We start from the raw sequence: 26,618 nt of genomic DNA, 5'->3' as shown, positions 1-26,618 counted from the left end.
AGGAAAGAATCGAGGACCCTTTGCAAAGCGCTTCCATAGCCAGGGAGAAGATCGGCATTATAAGGCTAGCCTTTGGATGAGGGCGGCTTTCCCTATAAAGCCATCACGGCTTGTGAGACTGTTCCGCTGCTGTTTGATTCTTCTAGTGACAAGGAACACTCTACTTTTGGAAGTAGCACTTCCATTATAGAATAAGAAGAGAAGATAGAAAAGAAGAAAGGTGTGGGCCCCCTCGAGGGAAAAGATCTGTGAATGACAGGTATTTTGGGTAATTCATGCAATTGCAGATCCAGACGTGTCAGTCAGATCTTTTCATCTGTAAAATGAAGGGGGTAGATGATCTTTCTTTTCCCTTGTCTAATAGTCTGTGAAATCATCTAGACAACCACCTCCCAATTTTGCAGAATAAAAAACGAGGCCCGCGGGATGTGTCTCACTCAAACTAATACAACACATTAGTGGAGAGACAGGCACAGAGCCTACTCCTCCCTTGTCCACAGGGCCTCTGGCCGCTCTACAGGCTTCTCTGAAAGATAAAAGAGCAGCGGGAAGGTGCAGGCCGGGCGGCCCGGGCTGGGGCACCCTGGGGTTGGAGGCCGCTTCCCGGCAGCGGGCAGAGGACCGCCCCGAGGGGAGGGCCCGGCAGGGAAGAGTTCGGGCCTCCTTTCCCACACTTCGTTAGGACCCGGGCCGGGGCGGACCTGCAGCCGGCAGAGGGCGCGGGGCGGCTTCTCGCTCCGCAGGTCGGGCGGGTAGGTGAGGGCGCGCTGCCCCGGGCGCACCGTCGGAGCTCGCGGGCACCGTGGCGCCCTGGCCCGGCGGGCGGGAGCCGGCAGGGGCTGGCGGCGGGCGGGAGGGCGGGGCGGGGCGGGGCGGCCCGGAGCGGGCGGGGCGGGGCGGGGCGGGGCGCGGAGGGGGCGGGGCCGCGAGCGGGGGGCGGTGGCGGCGGCGGCGGCCGAGGAGGAGGAGAACATGGCGGCCGCGGAGAGCGGCTGAAATGCCTGTTCTTCAGGCCAGGCGAGCAGGAGACTGACGCTATTTGCCGAGCCCTGTCCTCCGACGGCTGGACCGCGGCCTCGAGCGCCTCGGTCGCCTGCTCACCGCTGCTCCTTCGGGCAGAGCCTGCGCTGGGGTCGTTCTGCATCCCCCTGCGAGGGGATCCGTGCTCCCGAGGAGGGGGCCGGAGAGCCGCGGCGGCAGCCGCCTGGGCCCCGGGGGCCGGGCGCCGGGCGGAGGAGCGGCGGAGGCCGCGGCGGCGCTGCTACGGTCGCGGACGAGCGCGGCGCCCGTGAGCGCGGCCCAGAGGCGGCAGCGACGGCGGCAGGTGAGTGGCGGCGGGCGCGGAGCCTCGCGGTGGGTGCAGCTGTCACGAGCCGCGCGGCCGCCGAGGCCCTAGGGGGCGGGGAGCAGCTGGCGCCCTCCGCCCCTGCTCGCCTTTCTCTCGGTTCCATCTCCCCCTCCCACTTTCCCCGAGTTCCCCTCCTGGCCTGGCGCTGCTGGAGGGGCCGAGGTCGCAGCTGTCACCGGCACCAGCTGGGGGCTGCTCCCGGCGAGGGAGCTCGCTGCAGAGCGCCTTCCCTGCGCCTCTCTCCCAGTTGCCCTAGTTAGCCGAGGGCGAGCATCCGCGGAGGACGCGCGAGGCTGCGCCGCGCGGGCCGGGTGGGGAGCGGGCGCCCCGAGCCGCCGCGGAGAGGGGGAGCCGGAAGTCAGCGCGGGCGCCCCTCGGCCCCGACGAGCACCGTGACCTTGGCCAGCCCGCCAACCTCTCCCAGTCTCGTTCGCCTGCACCGCGAAATGGGGGCGACCGTGGCATGCCTCTGCGTGGGCCCAGCCTTCGACGGCACTTCTGCTTAGCCCCAGCGCTCTCGCCTTTCTCTGCCCGGGACCAGGGACTTCGGAGGTAGAAAAGGGTGGATAAGCCAATTTTCCTGGGGTTGGAAATCCCTTTCTTGGGATTCTGCCCGAAAGGACCTAGGAAGGGAAGCAAACGTGTTGACTAGATGATTGGGAGGTGGGGTTGGTTAGTGGTCAGCGACAGAACTCGAGCTCTCTGGTCTCTTGGAAGAGACATGGAGAAATTGGACACCAGGGTCTTACTACCTGGCTATGGTGGCTTTTTTTCTTTCTTTCTTTCTTTCCTTTTTTTTTTTTTTTTTTTTTTTTAAGATAAACCAGTCACTCCCATGGGCCAGACACTGCCTAGTCTAACGATGTTGGAGGAGAACGGAGGGGTTGACAGTACAGCCTGTGTGACAAGGACAGGCCGCGGTGCTGTGGTCGTAGAGTTTGGTGGGGAGGAAAACTTTAAACAGGAGAGACTGTCAGCCTTTCTTGCCCTGTTCTCTTCTCGTTCGTTGTAGAGGCGTTGAAGAGGCAGGTGTCCTTGCGGAGAAGGTGACACTTTTTCTTTTGAGATAGTGAATTTTTAATGTCGAATACGATGTTGGACCTCGAGTGAATTGCGGCCCCAGCACCCTCAGTGGATGCCAAGAGGAATCTCTTTGGCCGTGATTTGTGAGGCATGATGCTTAGACATAAATGATGAAGAAAATTCAAGTGTTCGTGTAAGGCATTACTGCCTTGAAGCTTAGGTATTGGACAGTTGCAGGGGGGATTTTAAGGGTTAAATTTGAGGTTCGTCTCCACTTTGCTTCGGGAATTGGTTGGAGGTTAGTCTTTAAAAAAAAAGTTGGCCAAAGGGGCCTCTCTGCTAGTTTCACAGAAGCTGTGATGTAGGAAGGGGGTCGAATTTCTTCACGTTGGGAATAATGTGAAAAAAAAAAAAAAAAAAGGATTTGCGTATTTGCTCGGTTTTTTTGGCTCTTGAACTTGAAGTAGTTTTGGGTTAAAGGTAGCAGTGGGGTTTGATTCAGCTTACTAGATAGGCATTCTTTGAGCAATTTGTCGTAAACTGTAAAATGGAAGTGTTTCTACTTTATCTCCTGTACTTTGTGGAAAGGTTTAAGTTGGTTTTGTGAACAAATATCTGCTGTTTTCTTTCCATTTCTTATTCAGGCTTTATACTTAGGGAGTAGTGGGTCAAAAAAGGGGCCTGAATAGGGAATGTTTGGAGAGAAAATAGAGGGCTACTGCTTATAAGAACAGGTATTTGGTTTGATTTTTGTAGACATTTTGCACTACTTATTTATCCCCCAATGAACTTTGGTTTATAAGGTGCAAATTTGAATTTTATATATTATAGTTGATCGTTTCCTTATTTCTGAGAAAATTTTTAAGATTGTGTATACTAAATTGCTTTTTGGTGTGTTTTAAGTCAAAGGAGTGTTTTAGATCTGCATTTTTGGGTAAGTGGTTTTATTGAAAAACAGTGCTTGATGGAACTAATGGTGATTGTTCCACTTAAACTGGGATTATATAGACAATGCACTTTCCTCCCTCTTTCTGCCAGCATTTGTTTTTCTTTCTCCCTCAATTCCAGGGTTTCATTTCTAGAAATCTGGAATGGAAACAGAAGCAGCAGTTTGTATAATCCCAAGAACTTGCTTATGCCAGGAAGCTGTAAGGGTAACATGAAGTGGGTGTGATATGAAGATACTGCTACTACTTCAGACATTTAACTGTTAGGGAGTCTTGGGTCACACTGTATATTTTGCTGAATTTTCTGTTTTCTGTATATGTATTAATCTTTTGGTGGGCAGAGGATTTGGTTGCTATGGTGCTGACTGATTATATTGTGAAAGTGTTGGCAAATTTCATGCATTTACTCTATAAAGAAAGGTGGTCAACAAGTCTAAATTATTTAAAGATGTTCCTAGGATGAAGTATTTTCTGCTTGTCCTCTTGACCCTGCTAATTTAGTGAGTGGTCTTCACTAGAACTAAATGTCTAGTAAGTGATAAGGGTGGTATGGAAGTGCTGAAAGGTAGAGTAGGAGAGAGTATTTTAGACATCCCTTGAAAATCTTTTTTTTTTCTATTTATCAGACTGTGATATATATATATATTTTTTTTTAATTTTTTTATTTTTTAGGACATTATAGCTCTCCTTGCTCAGTTGTCATCAATTTTATATTCCTTCTCTTAGATACTGTCTCTGTTTCTTATTTTAGTTTGTGTTTTTTTGGCCCCATCTCTCAAGGACTTAACATTATTTGAATGTAATGTTGCATATCTTATGGAGTTTTTGGCCTTAAGCCACATGGCCTAATTTAACTTTCATTTTAGGGCAGGGATGGGAGGTCAATACAAGTACACAACACTGAGTAGAATCCCCTAAGTCATGGAGTGTAGGAGATCCCCAGGATGCTCATTATTGTCTTGGCAATGATTTTGCCTTCTAAATATGATAATCACAGGAATTCTCAGAGGGCCATCCTTTACTTTACTGGCAGATGTCCAAAAATGTCATGGTGGGCACTTTTCTGTATTACCTGCAAATATTGGATGCCGAGGTGGGTGTGGGTTTGGATAAAAGACTTGTGTTTCAGGAGTTTGATGGCACAGCCCTGTATCTAGTCTGGGTTGCAGAACCATAAAGAATTCTCCCCACCTTATATAATGTTCCTGTCTATTTGGACAGATTAGATTATAGGAAAGAACTTGATTGTTTCTCCCTCATGTTAACCAGTAGCTTATACTTTGGTCATTGGCCATGGAGAATAGACTTCATGGTCTTAGGCCTTTTTCTTACCTCTTGAAGGTGATATCTAGGTATTTCAAATCTTCCTTCTCTCTCCTTTATGTTTTAGTTAGACTGTACCTTTCCCTCAACATATGGTGTCAGAAGTCATACAGTGGCCTAGTGGCAACTGGGTACTATTATTATTAATTTAAGGATGTACGGATTATTTTTTATAGCCTAATTCTGGAAAATAGTTTGTAAGTATATAGTACTTGGATTAGCATACAGCGTAGAAATGATATTTTGTATTTCTGCTGGCTAGATGTATAGCTGAATAAGGGAAGTTATCATAAAACACTGACACTAACATGCAAGACCAGTTCCATAAGTGCAAGCACAGGGTTGTATCCTTGTTCCCTCCCTGATAACCCATCCACAATGTGGTATTTTTGAGATTCTTTGAAGTAATAGGCTTTTAGAAAAGCTTAGTAAAGTCATCATATTTAAAAGATAAGTAGCTTACACCAAAATAGAAGCTGTAGTCCCTTCAGGAGTTATTGAAGACTTGAAATTAACCAGTCTAGTCACCTCATTTTAGGTAATATTTTATTCTCATCTCTACCCTGCCCTGGGTATGTTTCAGTGTGGAGGGTGGGGACTTTTGGTTTTATTGAGTGGCCCTGAACCAGACCATTAGGAAGAGAGAGGACAAACTGATAAAAAATAGGTGCAAGCACAGACTGAAATCTCATCATTAGGATAAGCATTCTAATAACACTGGATTATCCAATTTTCCCAGAGTGACACTTCATTTTTACCCTTTTGGCTTATAATTTCGAGGCAATTTTTAATCTGCTTTTAGAAATGGAGCTTTGACTTCTTGGCTCTTCCAGATACTTAATTGATAAATCTTGGGTATTTAAACCTGAGGTTTTCATTTATAAAATTGGAATAATGTATTTCATATTATTGGATTTAAAAAAATTAGCTTACATGAAATAATAAGATGTTTATCATACAACTAGCACATAGTGAGGCATTAATAAATTACTAACAAGTGGGCATTTCACTAGTGAATCAATCACCACATCCTCTGATTCTTTTCTTTCTAATTATTCAGATTTCTCCCCTTATTTCTGGTTCTGTAATCTGGTCCTCTTGTCACTTTAAATGTGGAGTAATAAGAGTCACATTAACTCTGGGGGCCCGAGTTTCTTTATCATTAAACGAGTATGTTGATCTGATGTCACGTTTCTTTTTGTGCTAAAATTATGTGATTTGTAAGTATAGCTGTTTGTCTGCATACATTACCCTCTCTAATTCATCTAAATATAAATGCTGAAAAAAATCCCTTTCTAAAATGTTATTTGATGTTATTGTTTTTAGTGAAGAACTCTGCAAATTTATCCAGTTGTAAATCATTTAAACAGCTTCTATTTCCCATTTCAGAAAATTTGCTGTAGATGGCATATGCTTTGTAAACAGTAAAGTGTTCCAAGTGAAGACAGTAGTATAATCATCAATAGTTATCTTGTGTCTTTGTGTTTGCATGTTTCGTTTTCTTAAATTGTATTTTCTTTTCCTTTTGTTTTTTGACCTTCAAAAACAGAGGCAAAGCAGGTATATTCTCCAGGAAGTTTGATTTTTATCACTCCTTTAGCATTACTTACTCAGGTTTGTTTTACATAATAAACCTACCTATCTCCCTCTGTCCCCTTCTTCTTAACTTTCTCATTTTTTTCTGATACCCAGGGTGCTCTATCACTGAGATACATCATCAACACTTTTTATTTTTTTATTTTGAGACGGGTCTTGCTGAGTTGCCCAGGTTGACCTCAGGCTTCCTATTCTTCTACCTCAGCCTCTAGAGTCACTGGAATTATAGGCATGAGACACCAACCTCTTTTTTCATTCTCCTTTTCTTTCTCCCTCCTTCCTTTCCTTTTTCCCTCCCTTCCTTCCCTTCTTCCCTCTTTTTTTCTCTTTTTTTCATGTTGACTTTTCTAATTAGACTGGAAAATCCTTTAGATTGTATGAGCCATAACATTTAGAATAAAGGAGACTTAGGGGTCATTTAGAACAACAATCTTAATATTATAGATGAGAAAACTAAATCTAGCAAATTATATTTGATTTTAAATATTCAGAATTCTACTAAATGTTTGAGTAATCTTTGAGCTAGGAGGAAAGTAGCCAGTCTAATGTCCTCAGGTTAAAACAACTGCTTCTTAAAAACATTTGGAAAAAAATTCGGTGAGTACTGAACATGGACTGGCTTTTTTCCTTGTCATTATTCCCTAAACAATATATTGCAACAGCCGTTTACATAGCATTTCCATTGTAGTAGGTACTGTAAGTAGTCTAGAGATGATTTAAAGTATACAGGAGGATGCATATATGTTATGTGCAAATACTGTGCCATTTTATATAAGGAGCTTGAGCATTCACAGATTTTGGTATACACAGGGGTTTCTGGAACCAATTCCCCACAGATACTGAAAGGCAACTGTATTTTTAATTTTTGATCAAAGATTGATTTTTAAATATTATAAAAGTATTAACTAGGAATTAATTAAGAACATTCTCTCAAAAACTACAAAAATGTCTAGAGAGAAATGTCTGCTTTTCTTGTGTGGCTCCTATTCAGAATCAGCGAATATTTATTGAGTCTTGCTCTGAGCCAGTTACTAAGCTAGCTCTACATACTGTATTTTATAAATGAGGAAACAAGACTCAGGGAAGTTAAGTGACTTGTGTAAGATTGCACAGCTTGTAGGTGATAGGAATATTGTTTGAATCCAAGTCTTATAACAAGAAATCACATTCACACCTTTAAGTTGGCTTCTCTCCAAGTGTGTCTGCCATACCTGGCCACGTTAGGACACTCTTTTTTTGTTTCTGGACTTGCTTTCTGTTCCATACATGTTTTATGGAAACGCCTGCCATCTTGTTCCATTCTGATGAACTGGGAGTCATATATACTAGTTACTTAATGAAAATGTCACTTTAAGATTCTTGTGCTGTTTCTGGGCTCACCTTTGTACTTTAGTAATGTTGATTCTTTAGTGCTTCAGTCCAGGTAAGCTTATCTTTGAATGGTTGGTTTTGGATTCTTAGCCATAAAATTCAGCCTCTCAAGTTTTGTTAGTATTTAAAACCTAAGGCTTAGTGTGTTTCCTTCCTTTTGGAACAAATAGGTCATTCTCTGTACTTCCACTTGTATGTTGAATGGTTTATCATATTTTGATAGTACTAATATATCTTAAATTTTGTTCTGCCTATATGGTTAAAATCCTTACGTACTTTTATTATCAAACCTAGATTTGACTGTTTAATAGTAGAAGATGTTCTGTTGTGGGTGTATGTCTGTATATAAAGATGTCACACTATATTTTACCAGATAGCTAAAGGGTGAAATGTCCTTGATTTTTGAAAGCATCTGTATGTGTAATACTGGCTTTACTTTGATGAGTCTGCTTGTAGAAAACCAGGGAAAAGTTATTTGTTCCACAGAGTCTTAAGTCATACCTCCCTCTCTGTTCTAGGTGGTACAGGAAGTTTGTAATTGAATTTCTAAGTAACCACTCAATCATTCATTGACGTTGTGGTTATAGGAGTACATACTTTGTTCAAGGTGCTATGCTATTAAAAGATAAGGAAGTAAAACAATAAGATATAGATTCTATTCTTAAAGAGATTATGACCTGAGAGAGGTGATAAGACAAACACACAAATACCTGTAGTAGTAATTAAATGTGATGAGTGCTGTGAGAGACATACTACAATAGTAGTGTACTTTGAGGATTCAGGGACAGAGAGCTAATATTTTCACTTGAGAGAGATGAGGGCACCTTTCACAAGGTCTTGGTGGTGGACAAGAGCATTGAAGGACAGAAACCTTTCTATAAGGGTCAGTGAGGAGAACGGTATATTCAGGAAGATTAAACAGCAAAGAAGAAAGGACAGGAATGCTTGGGGTTACTCAGGAAGAAGTGAAGGGGAAAGTGCAAGGAGGAGTGTGGCATTAGATGAAGGGAGAGAGAAGCAGATGTTCTGGGTGCGGTCACAAGACACTGAAGGATTTTTATGTGGGGAGGTGGTGGGAGCAGTATGTAGTAAGTATGTAGATCTGGACGAAAATGAGAAATGTCAGTTTCCAAATTTATGTGGATCTTTTCTTGGCAGGTTTTACTCCCCAAATTTTATATTTTCATACTTTTTGAAATGATTCCATGTGTAAAGCTTATCACACTGGGAACTTATTCACTCATTTTTATGTATATATAAAAACAGATTATGTGTTTTTTTTTTAATAGAAGTTAGTATAAAATCTTTTTCACTGCCTTATACTTTTTTCTTTTAATTTAAAGCAGTAGCTGTTCTTTTAAATAGTGTATTATCATTTGACATTCTTAAGATGAGGCATTGGGCTTGTTATTTCAGTGTACAAATGTCATCTCCTTTGTATAAATATAAGTGTAACTGACTGTATAAGTGAGATTGGTCATACAAGTTGGAAGCCCTGGCTCTCAATATAGTTCATGATTTATTTTCTGATGTATTTATGCCCTGTCATGTTCCAAAAAAGGATTTAAGGCAGGATATGTCATGAAGAGTCTTGGACCTTGTTCCAGCCCTATTATTTGACTGATGCCCATAGCCAACAATACACTGAGGGAACGCTGGGGAAAACAACTGGTGTCACAGAATGTGCTGCAGTTTGTCTTTTGTCAAACTGGTGGTAATTCAGAGACGGTTACAATATAATTGGAATACCTTTAAAGATAAGCCCTTTAAACTCTGATAGCATACAAGGGAAATTGATTGGAAGGCAAAGAGAGAGAGTCTTGACTTTGGGAGCCCAGGTACAGTTAGAGCAGTGGTGCCTAAAGTAGGGTTTACATTACATTATCTGGTAAGTGGCAGAAATATGAGAGGTGTGTGAGGAAGTTTCTTCACTATCAGTCTCTGGTGATGTTTTCCAGTTTACTGAAGTTTGGGTAATTGGATTTTTAAATTTATTATTTTATGTTTTAAAGAGAGAGAGAGAGAGGGAGAGAGGGAGAGAGGGAGAGAGAATGTGTGTTTATGCCTTTATTTTATTTACTTATTTTTACTTGGTGCTGAGGATTGAACCCAGTGCCTTACACATGCTAGGCAAGTGCTCTGCCAGTGAGCCACAGCCCCAGCCCCAAAATTTACTATTTTAAGTGGTTGATTTAAAAAAAAAAAAACAAACTTTTTTTGTTGTAGATGGACAGCATACTTTTATTTATTTATTTTTATGTGGTGCTGAGGATTGAACCCAGTGCCTCACACATGCCAGGCTAGCGCTCTGCCACTGAGCTACAGCCCCAGCCCCTAAATGGTTGATTCTTAACACTAATTTGTATTGCAGTAGGGAGCCACCATGCAGCTTTTTTTTGATATAATATTTCATTGAGGTTAACTGGTCATTGTGAGGCAAAGGACTTAAGAATTCTTTAACTTAAAGATGACTTACTCATTCTTTCACAAAAGACAGATGTCCCCAATTTGCTAACATTTGCTGGGAGACATGGATGTGAGTTGTATGCTACTTAGCAAATAAATACTTTTAATCTGCCCCTTTAAGATAATGGTACATTCCTAACAGTGACTCAGAAAGTAATTACCTTTCACAACAAAACAAATTTCAGTGTTGTGGGGAGAAGATATATGAAATCCAAATGTGTTATTTGGATTTAGTTGCTGACAAGGATGCTTGTTAACTATAGGAATTTTTAGATATGTACACTTAAATTTGGAAACAAAGTATTTTTTGTTTGTTCAAACCTTGTTAAAAGGTTTAACACCTTGTTAAAAGAGGTGTTTTGTTGTTTTGAGCCCATCTGCTGAAAATATAAAAAGGCAACGCAATGCCATCTGATCATTTTGTACAATGACTGATTGCCATCAGGAAATATAGAAATGAAGTAGCTGCATTTTAGCCAAAATTGTTACATAAATAGTGAATGGGATTGCCATTGAATATCATGTTTTATTCAGTGCAGCCTGTAATGCAGTTCTATTGATCTTACTCATCTTTGTAAAGTATGTTTTTCAGCTGTGCTAACCATTAAAAGTAAAATAGTTATTATAAAAATGAGCTAAATTTAGAACCAGACCCACAAGTTGCAGTATTACAAAGTATGAAAGTGACAAACCATGTTCAATCATAAGCTAGGGAGGCTGAGGCAGGAGGATCGAGAGTTCAAAGCCAACCTCTGCAAAAGCGAGGGGCTAAGCAACTCAGTGAGACCCTGTCTCTAAATAAAATACAAAATAGGGCTGGGGATGTAGCTCAGTGGTTGAGTAACCCTGGGTTCAGTTCCCCCAGTACCAAAAATGCAAAACAACTAAAAAACAAACAAGCAAACAAACAAAAAAACAGTACTATTGCCAAAAGTAGTAGAATTAATAACAGTGTTAGAAAGGATACAAGACCTTTATATCATCAATAAGTAAAATAAGTGTTTAAAAATTGGTTTATTTTGTCATATATCATTTTTTTAGTTTTCATTTTTGTGTATGCTTTACACAGTACATAATTTATTGGTTTGGTGTGCAATGTATATAAATTATAAATAAATACATATGACCTCCTATGTAAGACCTTTTGAGCTGTTGGGTATGTGGTAAAAATAGTTATCACTATTCCACAGCAAGAAATCTTGACCTGGAGTTCATGGACTAAGACTCTAGTTTGACTTTAGGGGAGGTCTATAAACACTTTGAAATTACGCGTAAAATTTAGTGAATCTCTGCGTTTCTCAGAGAGGTTCTGTAGATTTCACCAAATTCCAAAAGGGATCCATGACCTCCCCCAGAGGTTAAGAATCTCTGTTGTTGAGGTTTTGGACCTCAGTAACTTCATTGATGCAGTCTTGCCCTCTTGCCAAATTTAATGGATGTATCTGATGTCATAACTGAAGCCCGCAGTATGACTGGATTTGCAGTCTGTTTTTCCATTTTGCAATAGATGTGATTGCAGTGTGTTTGGCCTGTATAGGTGTTTGAGCTCTTTTTGTTGCACAATTACCTGGCCCTTTATACTTGGTTACTTTTATATATCATTTCCTCCCTCAAGCTCCCTAGCCCCAATAAAAAGGAGTGGATGGACGTACTGTATGAGTGTAATGTCTGTATGTGTAGAAGAGCCCAGTGTCATATGTGGGGTGGGATTCACAGATGCCGTGCTTTTAACACTTCTTTAGCATCTGAATCTCTGCTTTCTAGATTCCTTGGGGTCTGACTTGACATATGCTAAATATATTTTGCAACTTCTATAGCTCCTTAGATTGGTTTCCTTTTCTCTTGACTGACATCTTTCTAATTCAGGCCTGTTTATTAAGGTAGTATCTAAAGTTGTCCCATAGTCCCCAGTGCATTTCTTCTTCAGTCTGTGCGAAATTTTATTTTAGAATGATCTTCCTAATTTTTACTTTTGTTTTGTTACTTTGCTAAAAACCTTCAATATTTCCTCATTTCTGTCAAGATAAAGTTGTTCCTTAATCTGCCATTTAAAGCTTTCCAGTATTTGGCATCAGTTTGCTTTTCTGGCCTCATTGTCCATTAGTGTCCCCCAGTAGACTGTTTAAAATCGTCAGTTTATTGTCCCCTGAATATCACTAGGGTTTATATACCCTGTTACATATTCTTTTCCCTGGAATGTTCTCCCTTATTCTAGTTTCTACCTCTAGATATTCTGCCTATTCTTGAAGGCTCAAGTTAGATATCACCTTGCTTGTTAAGTGTTCAGAATATAAGATTTAAAAGTATTCTGTTCCTTCTGTGAATGCTCAGTATTTATTTTCCTTATTATTCATTTGCTATTAAATAATATAGCCTTGTACTGTGTATAACTTTTTGTTTTTCTGTGTCCCATACCCACATTAGGGTATAAGCATGGCAGAAAGAGATCTTGATTTACATTGTGTCCTCTGCAGTGTCTCACACACATATTTGGCAAGTCATGTTGATTAAAATAATGCTACTTATGAATATACTTAGAGAAATAGTGTGTGTGTGTGCATGTGTGTGTGTGTGTGTGTGTGTGTGTGTGTGTGTCTGTGTCTGGAATACTCACTGATAATCTAGGGATTCTCTTTAGTGGTTGCAGGATATTTGGGGAATTGAATAGGAAATCAGATTTTGCTTGGAGAATGTTTTGTTCTACAACATAAAGAGTTGGTTTTGAAGGGCTGTGTTCAGGTGTCTGGGATAGCCTAGTGAGTCATTGTTCTGTGGTGTAGAACTCTACCTGTCATGGGTAAAAGAGCTTGTGTTCCTTCCTTTCTCTTCTTATTTGTGCAGGAGAGATGAATTTCTAATATTATAAGTATTACTACATTTCTGTTTTAATTTATCAGCATATTCTTCATACTAGAAGATATGTTTTTATGAAATACTTGGTGTTTGGTAATATGGTTCACCATGAAGTTGTATTTTATGGTTCCTGCCCTTCAAGAAGATTATAATTGGCTGGACCCTGGAGGCAAAGGCAGGAGGATAACATGTTCAAAGTCAGCCTCAGCAAAAAGCAAGATGCTAAGCAATTCAGTGAGACCCTGCCTCTAAACAAAATACAAAATAGGGCTGGGAATGTGTCTCAGTGGTTAAGTGCCCCTGAGTTCAATCCCCAGTACCCACCCCCCAAAAATTATAATCCCTGTAGGGAATCTTATTTACTTTAAATCATATATGCATTTAAAAAATATGAAACAGTACAAAAGATGTCACATGGGATGTATGACTTAATTGCTGAGATATATGGAAACTCCTATAGCACTATTTTTAGCACTTGTTTGAAATTTATTGTTATGAATACTTGTTTCTGTTTTTACCTGTTTCCCTGCACTCCAGTCAGAATGTAGATTATAGAGGGTAGAGATTATTTCATACTAGTTTGTACTGCATTGCTTTCATAGTGCTCCACTCACATTGTATGTCCATAAGTTACTGATGATGCTAGGAGCCTATCGTGGTCGGGTTGTCTTCCTGAAAGAAGTGGATTTGGATTAGATTTGTAGAATTTAGAATGATGCTTATGACATAGTCCCATAGTACATGAAGAAAGGATTCTGTAGTTAATAAAGTAGGCTTGGTGTATGTTCTACAATAGAAAGTACATTTCTATTCACAGAAGTGAATAGAAAGTGACCCACATCATTTCTTCTTACAGCCCATTGGCCAGAAGTAGTCATAGAGCACTATTTAAAGGCTAGGAAATGTGGATATGAACATGAATTTTGGTGAGCAGTAAAGTTTTTACCTCACCATAGAAGAATTGATTTTCTGTAGAGAGACGAATAGCAAAATTGGTAGGCCCCAAAGTCACTGAAAAGCAGAGGAATTGCTTTTTATGTTGGTATAAGTGGAATTATTATTATTAAATTTGTGAAAAGAACTTATAAGTGCTGAGGGTAACCCTTGGACAAGTAGAGGAGGAATTTTACTTTAAACACCAACCCCTCTACTTTAGAAGTAGGTATTAATATTTGTTTTAGTTTGACACTCATTAGAATTGATATTTGAAACACATAGTAGGTACTTGGCTTCAGGGTAACAGAGCCAGAACTTTCCTATGTATACTGTTTGGTGAAATTATAGGGTGAGAAAAGAGAGTGAGTGAGTAAAGGGCTCTCGGATACAAGTATAGAGTTTTTGCTGTCAGAGACTTTCAAGTAAAATTCTCCATATTGCCTCTGGAGGTCTTTTCCCCATCACTTTCAACATTGCTAATTAATTAAAATCTGTGTTCTCCTTTAAACAAATTTTATTCATTTATTTTGTGGTACTGGGGATTGAACACTGATGTTCATTCCATTAAGCTACATCCCCAGCCCTTTTTATTTTTTTATTTTAAGGCACTCTCACTAAGTTGTCTGGGCTGACCTTGAACTTGAAATCCTCCTGCTTCAGCCTCCTAGATTGCTGGAATTTCAGGTGCGAATTACTTTACCTGACTCTATTCTCCATTTTTTTGTTTGCTTTTCTGATGCTTGGCTTGGTAAGGACTGTTGGGTAGTTGTTAACATATTGGCCAAGTATGCAGAACTAGGAAACCTAGATCCTTATTTATCCATGAGGCTCCCTTCCACCCCAGTTTCATTTGTAAATTCATCAACTCTGAACTTTTTAGACTTTGGTATTTCTTTTTTAATGCATTCCAGTATTTTTTCCTTTTTTCAAATTCAAAAGTAAACCATGTGTATATATATATACATACATACATATATATATATATGTATATATTCTAATAAGGAATGCAAGTATATATAGTTGGAAGGTGAAAGTCAAAAGTGAACAATATAGTACTTATTAATTTAGGCTGTTTAGTAATCCTTTTCACCCATTTAAAAAAATTTTAGTTTACAGTGTCCTTCCCTTTGACCAAGGGACAGGCATGCATTTAGGCTTGGTCTGTCATGATACCCCATTTCCTTAGACATTGTGATTGTTACAGGATGACCATGTGACCAAAGCAGGTTCAGACCCCTTCCCAGACAGTGAAAAACATTTAGGATGAGGGACAGGCTCATCTCATTGGAGTTGCTAAACTGAATGGAGAAGGTAACCCATCTGCTATGGGAAAGAACGAGGCCAACATGCACAGCCTGACTGAGACAGACTCATTTTCTCTCTCACACTCACACTCTTACATGCTTGCATACATGAGCATGGGGAGCCATCCACTCCTTTGGGTCCAGTTGTACCTGAAATTAGATCTGTCCTATACTTTTCAGTTAAATGAACAGATCAGTTGCCTAACTTGCTTGTGCTAGTTTGAATTGGTTTTGGAACAGAGTCTTGACTAATCCAGATCCCTGTTGGCACATCTCTATCCCTCTCACATATACACATACATACGTGCACACATCAAGGATTCTTACCTTAACTGTTATTGACTTTTTAAACTTAAGGGGCCATTTTATTTTTTTAATGGCTGCTTAGCATTACATTAGATGTGTATTCTATAATTTATTTGACCATCTGTCTTTTGATGGACATTTTGATATCTAGTTTTTTGTTGTTGGAAAATATGTTTCATAAACATCCTATTTTTATTTGTTGCACATATATGGGTATATACCTATGGAATTATTGAGTATACACTTATAAAAATTGATGTCCTTTTAAATTGTCACCCCCTAAAGCGATAGCAATTTACATTTTCACCAATAGTATATAACAGTTCTGCTTTCCCCCCCATCTCTGTCAGCTCTTTATATTCTCAGTCATTTCTGGTTTAATCTATCTGATAAGTAGAAATAATACAACTTTGTAATTTCCAGGTCCCTATCAGTGGAGTTATCAAATACCAAATATTTGCTATATATTGAATTCCCCCTGCTAAGTTTCTCCTGTTCATATTTGTTGATTTTCCTATTGGGGTTGCTTGTTTTTTTCCTTGTTCTGATTACTTCCTGTCTGTTATATGATTATGCTGTGGTTGTATTTATGCTAATTAGAAATGATTTTGGTAGACAGCTGACTCCATTACTTATTTCAGAAAGATATGAAATCTACTACTTCAAAACTCATATTCTACATATATTTTTTTACATATATCCCTGGACATTTAATTGCCTTATATTAAAGCTCTGTAGAGCTGCCCTAGTCATTAGTGAGCTGGGTGGTCATGGCTCAGTTGAATTCTCTTTGGGTGCTTAATTGAGGTAATTTTATAACTGAACTTAATTTTGGGAAACCCTTGCTTTGAAAATTTTTCTGGATCAAAATTTTGTGACCACATTGCATGGTATAGAATATTGGGTCTTAGTTGACTGCTTGTTAGTTGGTTAACTACTCAGAAATATTTTCAGAGGAAAATTTTGGACTTTTACTTTCTTGACTTACCTCCATAGAGAAGAGGGTTGGCTGCCTATTGAGACCTTTTTATTGGTTAAGTTTTTAAATTTTCACAAGAGAATTTTGACCTGATTCTGCACTTGACTGACTGAAAAAGAATATATGGATAGTGCTAGTAATTGGCAGGATGTAATAACTTCACTTTAGCAAGTATGTATTCCTTTACTCTGATGTTCAATTTTTTGAGTGTTGCTTAATATACACTCAATGCCTTGCTTTAAAAACAATCAGTTTTTACTTGGATCAAGCCAGAACACCAGAGAGCTATGTATGTCGATTGCTCTTTTAGAGTAGGTAGAATTGCTTTTATAGAATTGTTCTTTGGTATAATGCAATTGATGTTTATTGAGGGCCATTAAAACAAACAGTGTTATGAAATTTACTGCTCTTATGTAGAATTTTTGTGAGGGCATTATCTCCTTTATCTCAGTGCCCTTGTTGATGTTACTACTATTACCACTGATACTGTTAGCAACTAATCTGGAGGACCAAGACTGAATACAAGATGAGCTAATATTTGATGAACAAATACTGCTTTTAGCTATTGGCAAATGCTTATGTTCAAAGGGAGATGCCCTTATGGATGAGGGCTTTTGTAATGGTTGGGTCATGGGATCTGGAGTTAGATTTCCTGAACTTGACTTTTGACTTTGCTACTTTCTAGTTGTGTGTTACTTGACCTCTCAATGCCTCAGCATTTTCATTTATAAAATGGGGATGATAATGTTACCTACTTCCACAAGGTTGTGAGAATTTTGTGAGTTTACACAGGTTAAATGCTTAGAACATGTGTGGGCAAGACACATGTAATGATGATGAGCTATTATTTTATTTTATTTATTTTTAAATCAGCGTCATTATTATTAGAACCCATGTAGTAATTGTCTCCTCTGCCCCTCATCTCAGTACCAGGAAAGCTGTTTTTCCTTTGACCAACTGGTTTACTTATGTTACAGAGTTGTCATGACCCTTGCAACTGATGGTATTTCTCTTCTTTGGAAGGGAATTCAGTCAAATGAGTGGGCTTTCCCTTGCACCTGTATAGGACCTTGTGACTTACAGTGTGTGTGGTATACTTGTCTCTGACTAGTTTCCTCCCTCATTTTCTCTTTGCCCAGCTTTTTTGCTTTTTCCATTTAAATTGTAATATGCCCTGTGAGCTGTCTCAGTCCTTTTTTGGAATAATCAGAAATAAGTAATATTCATTATAGCATGTGCCCATATTGAAATTTCAGATTAGTTTATCTTAAGCTAGCTACTTCTTGAAGACAGGGAGGTCTGTAATATTCATTAAAATATTTTAAATCATATCATAGATGGGTTACTACTGGAAGGTTCCAGTTACAGCTAATCCTGTTGATGGTGTGGGTATTCTTTTAGGCTTCAATTATATTATTGTTCCTTCCTGGCTTTTCTTCTTCTTTTCTTTTCTTTTCTCTTTTCTTTTCCTTCCTCCCTCCCTCCCTTCCTTCCTTCCTTCCTTCCTTTCCTTCCTTTTTTTCAGTTTCTGTTGAAATGTCTTTAAAAAAAATACACACACACACACGCACACACACACACACACACATATATATATATACATTTAATTTGTAGATTTCTTTTTTCCTTGTAATTTGTTTTTTGATGAAGCCGAGTGGTTTGTTTTTGTAAAATATCCTACAGTCTGGATTTCAGTTTAGTTTAACCTGTTACTTGTCCTCTGTGTGCCCTGTAATTTGATAGTTTGATGTAGAAGTTGATTAAGGTTTAATTTGGGGGGAAAGAAGCACAAGACAACTTTATACATGGTATTTGAGACATCTATAATGTCTTGTCGCCCTTTTGTGATGTTAGCAGTTGTTAGTATTGCTACTGGCTTTTTATACTTAAAATTCTAAAGTGATCCCATAGTGTTTAGATGAGAAAGGGGAGGCATTGTCTGGAAATGGCAGAGAATACTCTGTATAGATAAGATTTCTGGGGACTGATTGAGAAGGAAGCAATATTGTGTGGAATCAAAGAATACCTAGGTTTCAGTCTTGGCTTCTGCACAGGAGCTGTTTGATCTTGCATAATTAACAACAAAAACAAGGACAACAGCAGCTGCTATTCACTTGGTGCTTATTTTACACCAGTTTCTGTGCAGAGTGCTTTATATACATTGTGTAATCTAATCCTCATAAATGCCTCCTAAGTCAGATATTATCATCTTTATTTTGCAGTTCAGAAAGGTTAGTGTTCAAGGCCACTTTTGCTGAGAAGTAATGTTAACAATGATTAAAGTCCTCCTTGACACCAATTTTGTGCTCTTAATCACTTTGTTCTTTTATATCCATATAAATAGATGTAAATATAGCTGGTGGATCTACTTTGTGGGCTAATGAGATGTTATTTGTAAAAATGCCTTGAAAAATAGGGTGGATATTACAATAACAAGTATGCTGGGTGGAAAGTGGAGGTTTGCGCCTCTAAGAGGCAGTGAAAAATTTGGATGTAAGGAACCTGCTAGTCATTTTCAAACCTCTTTTTCGATTGGTTTTACTGTTGAAACGTGGGAAAGTTTCCTTCTCTTGTTAAAATTGAGAGCAACAGAGATTTTATAGGTGGTAAATATCACATGTCAGAGGTCACTTAAGAGGCCTGGGGTGAACAGTGATGTCACTTTTGCTTCGTGGACTAATTGTGTAGGCTTAGTGCAGATATATTTAACTGAAGAAGCAGGACTATAGTCAATTTTTTTTTCCTAAAAGGACAAAAATTTATTAAGAGTAGAGGAAGTTAACTGAATCTGTAATATTTTACCTCTTAAGCTGGATAGTAGGTGTATCATATTTCTGAAAGTTATTTTCAATACTTTTGTATGTCTGAAATATAATCAATAAAACTATTAAAGTATTGACCACTGATATTTACATGTGTAATAGATTAAGGCAGAAAGAAATAACAGTGAATTATCAATTATGATAAAAAGGCAGTAAGTTCATGGAGAACTATCCAGGCTTAGTGGCAGAGGAATATTTGCTTGGGACAGTTACGCAGAGTGTAGGAATACGTGCTTTTTTGGGGGACAGGTATTGGAGATTGAACCTATGAATGTTTTACCACTGAGCTGCATACCCAGCCTGTCCTCTTTTTAAAATCTTTTATTTTATTTTTACACTAGGTTTTACTAAGTTGCCCAGGCTGACCTCAAACTTGGGATCCTCCTGACTCAGCCTCCTGAGTCACTGGGTTACAGGCACTGAGTTACTGTCTTCTGCTTTGTTTTTGATAAACTTTGGTAATGTTTGACCTGGATGCATTTTCTTGGTACTTTGCTTCTTACAATTCTTCTGTTACTCTGAGAATCGTATTGCCATAATCTGCTTCCTCTGGTGAGATATCTAATATTTCATTCTGATAGTCCCAAGAAAGGTTTCCTATTTATTTTTATTGAGATATAATTCTTATATCATTAATAACATTAAAAAAATTTTTTTTAGTTGTAGATGGGAACAATATATTTATTTATTTATTTTTATGTGGTGCTGAGGATCGAATCAAGTGCTCACACATGCCAGGCAAGTGCTGTATATTGAGCTCCAGCTCCAGCCCATAAATAACTCTTTTAAGGCCTATAATTTGGTGGTATTTAGTATATTCACTGAGCTCTGCAACCATCATCGCTATCTAGTAGTACCAGACTGTTTCATTACCCCCACAAGCAATTCCATGCCCAGGAGCCGTCATTTCCTATTTCTTCCTTCCTCAGTCCCTGGCAACTACAAATATATACTTACTGTTTCTATGGATTTACCTGTTTTGGACATGTCATATAATTGGTAGCATACAATATGTGACCTTTTGGATCTGGTTACTTTACTTAGCCTGTTTTCAAGGTTGGTCTATGTTACAACCTATGTAGTAGTTTCTTTTAATGGTTTGCATAATATTCTATTTTATTCCATTTCAGCTATTATGAATAATGCTGCTATGAACTTTCATGTACAAGTTTTCACATAAACATATGTTTTCACTTCTCTTGGATATATATATATAGGAGTGGAATTGTAGGGTCATACGGTTGTGCTATGTTTAACATTTTGAGGAACCGCAAAACTTTTCGAAAATGGCTGTACAGTTTTACATTCCCATCACCAGTGTATGAAGGTTATGATTTTTTCAGCACCCTCAAAGTACAAATTATCTTTCTTTCGTTCTTTTTTTTTTTTTTCTTGACACAGGATCTTGCTAAGTTGCCTAGATTGGCCTCAAACTTGGAATTTTTCTGCCTTAGTCCCTTGAGTAGCAGGCTTGTACCACAACACCTGGCTTTTATTTTTTTGATTCTAGCTATTTTATTGAGTGTGAAGTGGCATCTTGTTATAATTTTGATTCACATTTCTCTAATGACTATGCTGAATAGCTTTTCGTGTGCTTATTGTCCACTTGTACATCATTCCTAAAGACATATTCATTCAAATCTTCTGCCCATTTTTAAATTGGATTTTTAATTATTGAACCATAAGAAGTCTTTATATATTCTGGATGCAACTCCCTTATCAGAGATATGATTTGCAAATATATTTTCCCATCTTATGATTTGTTTTTTATTTTCTTGGTGGTATCCTTTGAGGAATAAAAGTTGCAAATTTTGAAGTCCAATTTATTGATTTTTACTTCTTGTGCTTTTGGTGTCATATCTAAGAAACCATTGCCTAATCCAAGATCACAAAATTTATACCTATGTTTTCTTCTAAGAATTTTACAGTCTTAGTGTTTCTACATAGATCTTTGATCCATTTTGAGTTAATTTTTCTATTATTATTTTCCATATGGTATGAGGTTAGTCTCAATTCTATTTGTGGTAAAGATAAAGTGTCTTTCAAATATATAGTTCAGTAGCACTTTGTGATTCACCTCACTTGGAGATATTTTAATTACTTTATGATTCTGCCACTTCATTAGTTTCACTTCTGACTTTCTGCTGAGTATTTTGTTAATCTTAAATGGAGTTTCTTTTCCATGACCATATTAACCTTTGAACTTATAGAATGTAAGAATTAGGAGGAAGTTTATTGTTCTTGTAATCCAACCTTTTATCGGAGTAGAACCGTCTACATTTGTGACAGAGGGCTTTCAACTCCTTGGACACTTCAGGGGTGGTTTGTTCACTCAAGTTATACTATAATATAGTAGGTACATTAAGAGAGATATTACCTATTCACACATAATTTCACAAATAAGATGTTTCAGAGGGAACAGGTTAGGAGCTCAAGTGTGTCCAGTTCTAATGTTATTTTTCTTGTAGCAATTTAAATTAAGAGGAGTTGATGAGTGCATCATAACCCACAATATTTTATAATTAAATGAGAGCATTTTATCTACCAGTATAGTAGGAGAAAATACTTGTATTACTGAAGCAATTCAGTTCAGTTTTTTAAAACACAAATGCTTAGCCAGGCATTAGTGGTACACACCTGTAATCCCTGGGCTGGCAAGGAGGAGGCAAGAGGATCATGAGTTCAAAGCCAGCTTCAGCAACTTAGCAAGACCCTGTCTCAAGATAAAAATAAAAAAGGTACTGAGGTTGTGGCTCAGTGGTAGAGTGCTTGCCTAGCATGTGTAAGGCCCTGGGTTTGATCCTCAGCACCACATAATAAATAAATAAATGAGTGAATTGAATGAATGAATGAATGCAACAAAAACTTAAAAAATAATAACTAAAAATATTAAAAATAAAATAAAAAAGGGCTGGGGATGTGGCTCAGTGGTTGTGCCCCTGGGTTCAATCCCTGGTAGCAAAACAAATAGACAAGCAAACAAAAAACCTCAAATGGTTAGAAAGTTTATTCTTTTATCCAGTGGAATTGGCCCTTGTAATGACTACACATTTTATCAATGTTCTCTTAAATCTAAGTCCAAAATTAAACTTGGTACTTCTCTGCAGAGTAGTACAAAGTATGGTCAGCTGATAGTTTTTTTTCCTTTTTATATAACAAAATCTGTTATTTTCTTTTGAACCATTTACAGAGAACTTATGTTGACTTTGTAATTGAAACCCCTTTTGAATAAGCATTTGTATCTCCCCATTTCTTTGAAACACCAGAGTTGCACCTATAGGTTTTTTGGACTCTGGTTTATTGACCATGTGACCTGAACCAAAACACCCAATTAAAAAAAGAAATCTCAGTTTTTTTTTAACTGAATGGGGATTATGCCTCCATTTTTGCACCATTGTTGGATGATTGAGATATGTGCCTATGCATGCATATGATTCAAGCACACAGAAATGTGGTCAGATAGTACCTATTTGTTAGGTAGAGTCCACCTAGTTCATAACTATATGCTGGATTAATAGGAAGTATTTCAAACTTGCAAAAAAGCATAAAGAATAGTATAAAAATCATTCCATGTACCTTCCTCCAGGTTGGTTGGATTTTGACATTTTGTCCTATTTGCTTCAGATTTTTTTTTTTAAAGGAGTGAAACATTGTAGTCTGAACCGACTGTATATCCCATACCCCCCTTTTCCCAGAGGAAACACTATCCTGAATATATTTGTTTCCATAAATAACATCATTGTTTTGCATGTTTAAAGCTTTAGATACAGACTGTACAGCAATGTGCTCTTGCAATACACTATTTTTCTCTCATTTTTTCCTATAATTTCTATTTCATGGCTATAACCTACTTTACTTCTCCATATTCCTTAGGTAGTTTTTAGTGTTTTACTTGACAGTGCTGCAGTGACAACATTCCTGAGCATGCTGGTTGTAAACATGGGTATCTTTCTGTAAAGAGCATACAAGGAGTGTGTTTGAAAAGGTTGAAAAGTAACTGCTTCTACTTTGAAAAATAATTTAGCATTATTTAATAAAACATATCAATTTAGATGTTACTTTCAGAGTGTAAGAGTTTTGCTTTCCTTACATTTCCACTATCAATTTTTAGCATTCTTTAAAATGAGATTCACAAGGTTCTAGATGATGAAAAGTTTTTAGGTTTGGCAGTTTCTTTGGCCAACTGTAGAAGCACTTGGTGCGTGGTAAGAAAACATACTATCAGATAAACAGGTTTCTGGAACTCTGTGGTCCTGGATCTGTGACTGATATGTTCTGCCACAGGGGCAACCAGAATTCATTTGACCAGTTTAGTTGAAGTTAGCAAATTTTTGTTTCTTGGCCATCATACAGTCTCATCAATTGGCAATAGTTTCCATTGCCTTTATCTTACTTGATTAAGCTCAATGTGGGGCAAATAATGGAGAAAGATTCTAGTTCCTGGTAATTAGGACTTCAAGTGAATATTAACAAAATAAAATACTAAATAATATAAAAATGGAAACAGAAAGTTATATTTATATGACTTAATATTTTGACTTTGAAAGACATCTAAGGTAATTTAATACAAAATAAACATAGTTAAGTATCACATAATGAGAGTCACGAGAATCAGAACTAATTCCATCCACAGCTTAAAAGCAGAGATGGTACCTGTTGTTTAGATTAAAAAACAAATGTGTGAACCAGAAGTAAGGGTGCTTATCACATCTTGACCTTTGCTTGGACTCTGGGCATCAGACAAAGAGTTATCATAGCTGTGTAGTTTAGCATTGAGAAAGAGCTTATTATTAACTTTGGAAAATTTACTGTTGAGGACTGGGATGTAGCTCAGTGGTAGAGTATTTGCCTAGTATGTGTGAGGTCCTGGATTGGATCCCCAGTACAGTGAGAAAAAGAAAAGAAAAGAAAAAAATTTACTATTGAAAACACACTTCCTGTGAAGTTCCTGAATTATTAGGGTGCATTTAGGAACAGCTTATTTTGGGGGCATTTTTTTTGGGTGCTGGGGATCGAACCCAGGGCCTTGTGCTTACAAAGCAAGCACTCTATCAACTGAGCTATCTCCCCAGCCCCAGGGGCATTTGTTTTGACACCTTGTTTAAAATTCATCCCTACATTGGTAGTTTGAGAGATTGAAGTGATTTATGCTATATTGCTTGGAGAAAGGTTGTCTTTCCTGCTTTTGCCCAAATTTTGAAAAGAATATAGAAACATTGTAGAGATTAAGGGAAAAAAATCCAGAGCAAGTAAAGTTAACAAGTAACTAACCATTTGTGGTACCATCCATTGACAAAACTATTTTGGTGGCTTTCCAGGAGTTGTGGTCAAGATTTATAATTTTATTCAACTTTTTAAATTTTATTTTTCAAAGCAAATATTCCTCTGTAGTACATTGGACCAGTTATTAAAAACAGACAAAACCCGGAAACTCAGTGAAACACCTTCATGAAAGAAACTGATCCTTAGAGTTCTGCCTTATAATCCATAGCAGCTCAGCTAGCTAGTGTGTACTCTCAATCCCAGTTAGATACAAGCCCCAGTTTTCCTTTTGACTTTAATGTGCTTATTTTCACTGTGTGTGTGTGTGTGTTGTTAACTTTGGCTCTTGTAGGGATTTAAATCCATACTTTTTATACTGTGCTGTCTGGGATAGCTTTTCATATTCTTTGGCATCTCTTCTGCTTTTTACTATGCCTTTCTCAACTACCTACCCTCTTCCAGGCCAATTGGGTACCAAACTTCTGAGTGTGTGGAGTCTTTGTGCATGGGGCTACACTTTACATCTCGTCTCAGGCTGGTCTTTCTTTGACTTTCTTCATCAGAGCTCAGGTCTCTCTCATTGGGTTTATATCTGTGAGTTTTTTTTTTTTCTCCCCACTAAGAAGGTGTTGCTACTCTGAGAAATGAAAGATGACCTAAGTAAATGGAGAGAGATGTTAAACATCAGAATATTGATAAGATGTCCAAAGATGTCTTCAACAGAATGAATTGGGCATAATGTTCCTATGTTCATGTATGAATACATGACCAGTGTAACTCTGCATCCTGTGCAACCACAAAAATGGGAATTTTACTCCACATGTGTATGATGTCAAAATACATTCTACTGTCAAGTATAATAACTAAAAAAACAAATAAAAATATTAGTAAAAGAACACCTACTTCTTCATGGACTGAGTCCTTTCATCATCTCCTCAGTAGCCTTCTTTTTTTTTTTTTTAATATTTTTTAGTTGTCAGTGGATCTTTTACTTTATTTATGTATGTATGTTTGTATGTATGTATGTATGTATGTATGTATGTATGTATGTATGTGTGTGTGGCGCTGAAGATCAAGCCCAGGCCTCACACATGCCAGGCAAGCGCTTTACCACTGAGCCACAACTCTAGCCCATCCTCAGCCTTCTCTCAGTTTTTACCAAACTTGACAGCTTTATTAAAATCATGATTTATGCCTATTTATAAAACTACAGTTAGTCCCTTGTATCCAAAAAGAAAAAAAAAAAAAAAAGCCAATCTGTTACAATACCATTAGAATCTATTTTTCCTAGTCCCATTTATTTTCAGAGATTCCCATTCCCTCATATCCCAGATTTACAATGTTAGGAATGAGGTTTTTCAAAGGATTTGGAAGCTCAGAATTAGAGAAAGGAGAAAAGTTATGAAATAGTTGACTTATGGGAGCTGATTTTGGAGAAGGCCTAAGATGGACTTTACACAAAAATATCTTCACCTACATTGATGATTTTTGTACTGGGGATGGAACCCAGGGCTTCTTGCATGCGTGGTGAATACTCTACCACTGAACCACCCCCAGCCCTGATGATTTTTTAAAATTTCACTTTATGTGCCTGAAATTTAGTTTATTAAGCATTAATTTGAAGAGACAGATTCCTGCTTTTTCGATGCCTTTGGTTAGGCTAAGTAGTTATATTCATTTTTATTATTTGTGTTTGGCTCAATTGCCTTTTCACCCATACTGGACGATTTTTAAGTCTTCAGTGTGGGAGCTGCAATTAGAAGGGTGAAGTGTAATTTTGGAAATCAGAATACTGGGGTAAATTGGGGCAGCCAGAGTATAGCTAGAGTTGGCACTGTGCTACGAGCACCCTTAGAAAATGTGAGGGCACTGAAATTAGGGGAGTAGAGCCTGGGAATGCTGGGTACAGAGGTGGAATATTGCAAAAGACATTGTATTAAAAATGACTAGGAATGGTACTTTACAAAGCAGCCATTTTAGAGGATATAAAAACCATTTTTTCCCCCTTTTATTCTGATGACTCCTGTTCACTTGGCCCAGAGCGTAAGTTGATTCTTCAGTGAAATCTCTTTTTCCACATTT

General features: G+C 38.2%; 1 protein-coding gene across 7 annotated transcripts in view; it reads left to right on the top strand.

The window, feature by feature from the left end:
* The first annotated feature begins 949 nt into the window (after nt 1-949).
* Nucleotides 950-26,618, top strand: part of Ncoa1 (nuclear receptor coactivator 1) — a 246,712-nt gene continuing 221,043 nt past the window's right edge. For 6 of the 7 annotated variants that reach the window (XR_007104622.1, XM_047522264.1, XM_047522261.1 and 3 more), the window contains exon 1: nt 950-1,324. The gene's annotated coding sequence lies outside the window, so the exon portion shown is untranslated. Of the gene's footprint in view, nt 1,325-1,782; nt 1,901-26,618 lie in introns of those variants that run through there. The other variant, XM_047522262.1, reaches the window with a different exon arrangement.

Source organism: Sciurus carolinensis, chromosome 13 (genome assembly GCF_902686445.1).
Source record: "Sciurus carolinensis chromosome 13, mSciCar1.2, whole genome shotgun sequence".
In the NCBI taxonomy this organism is placed as follows: domain Eukaryota; kingdom Metazoa; phylum Chordata; class Mammalia; order Rodentia; family Sciuridae; genus Sciurus; species Sciurus carolinensis.
The sequence above is the reverse complement of the archived record's forward strand: the minus strand, read 5'-3'. Positions and strand labels throughout refer to the sequence as shown.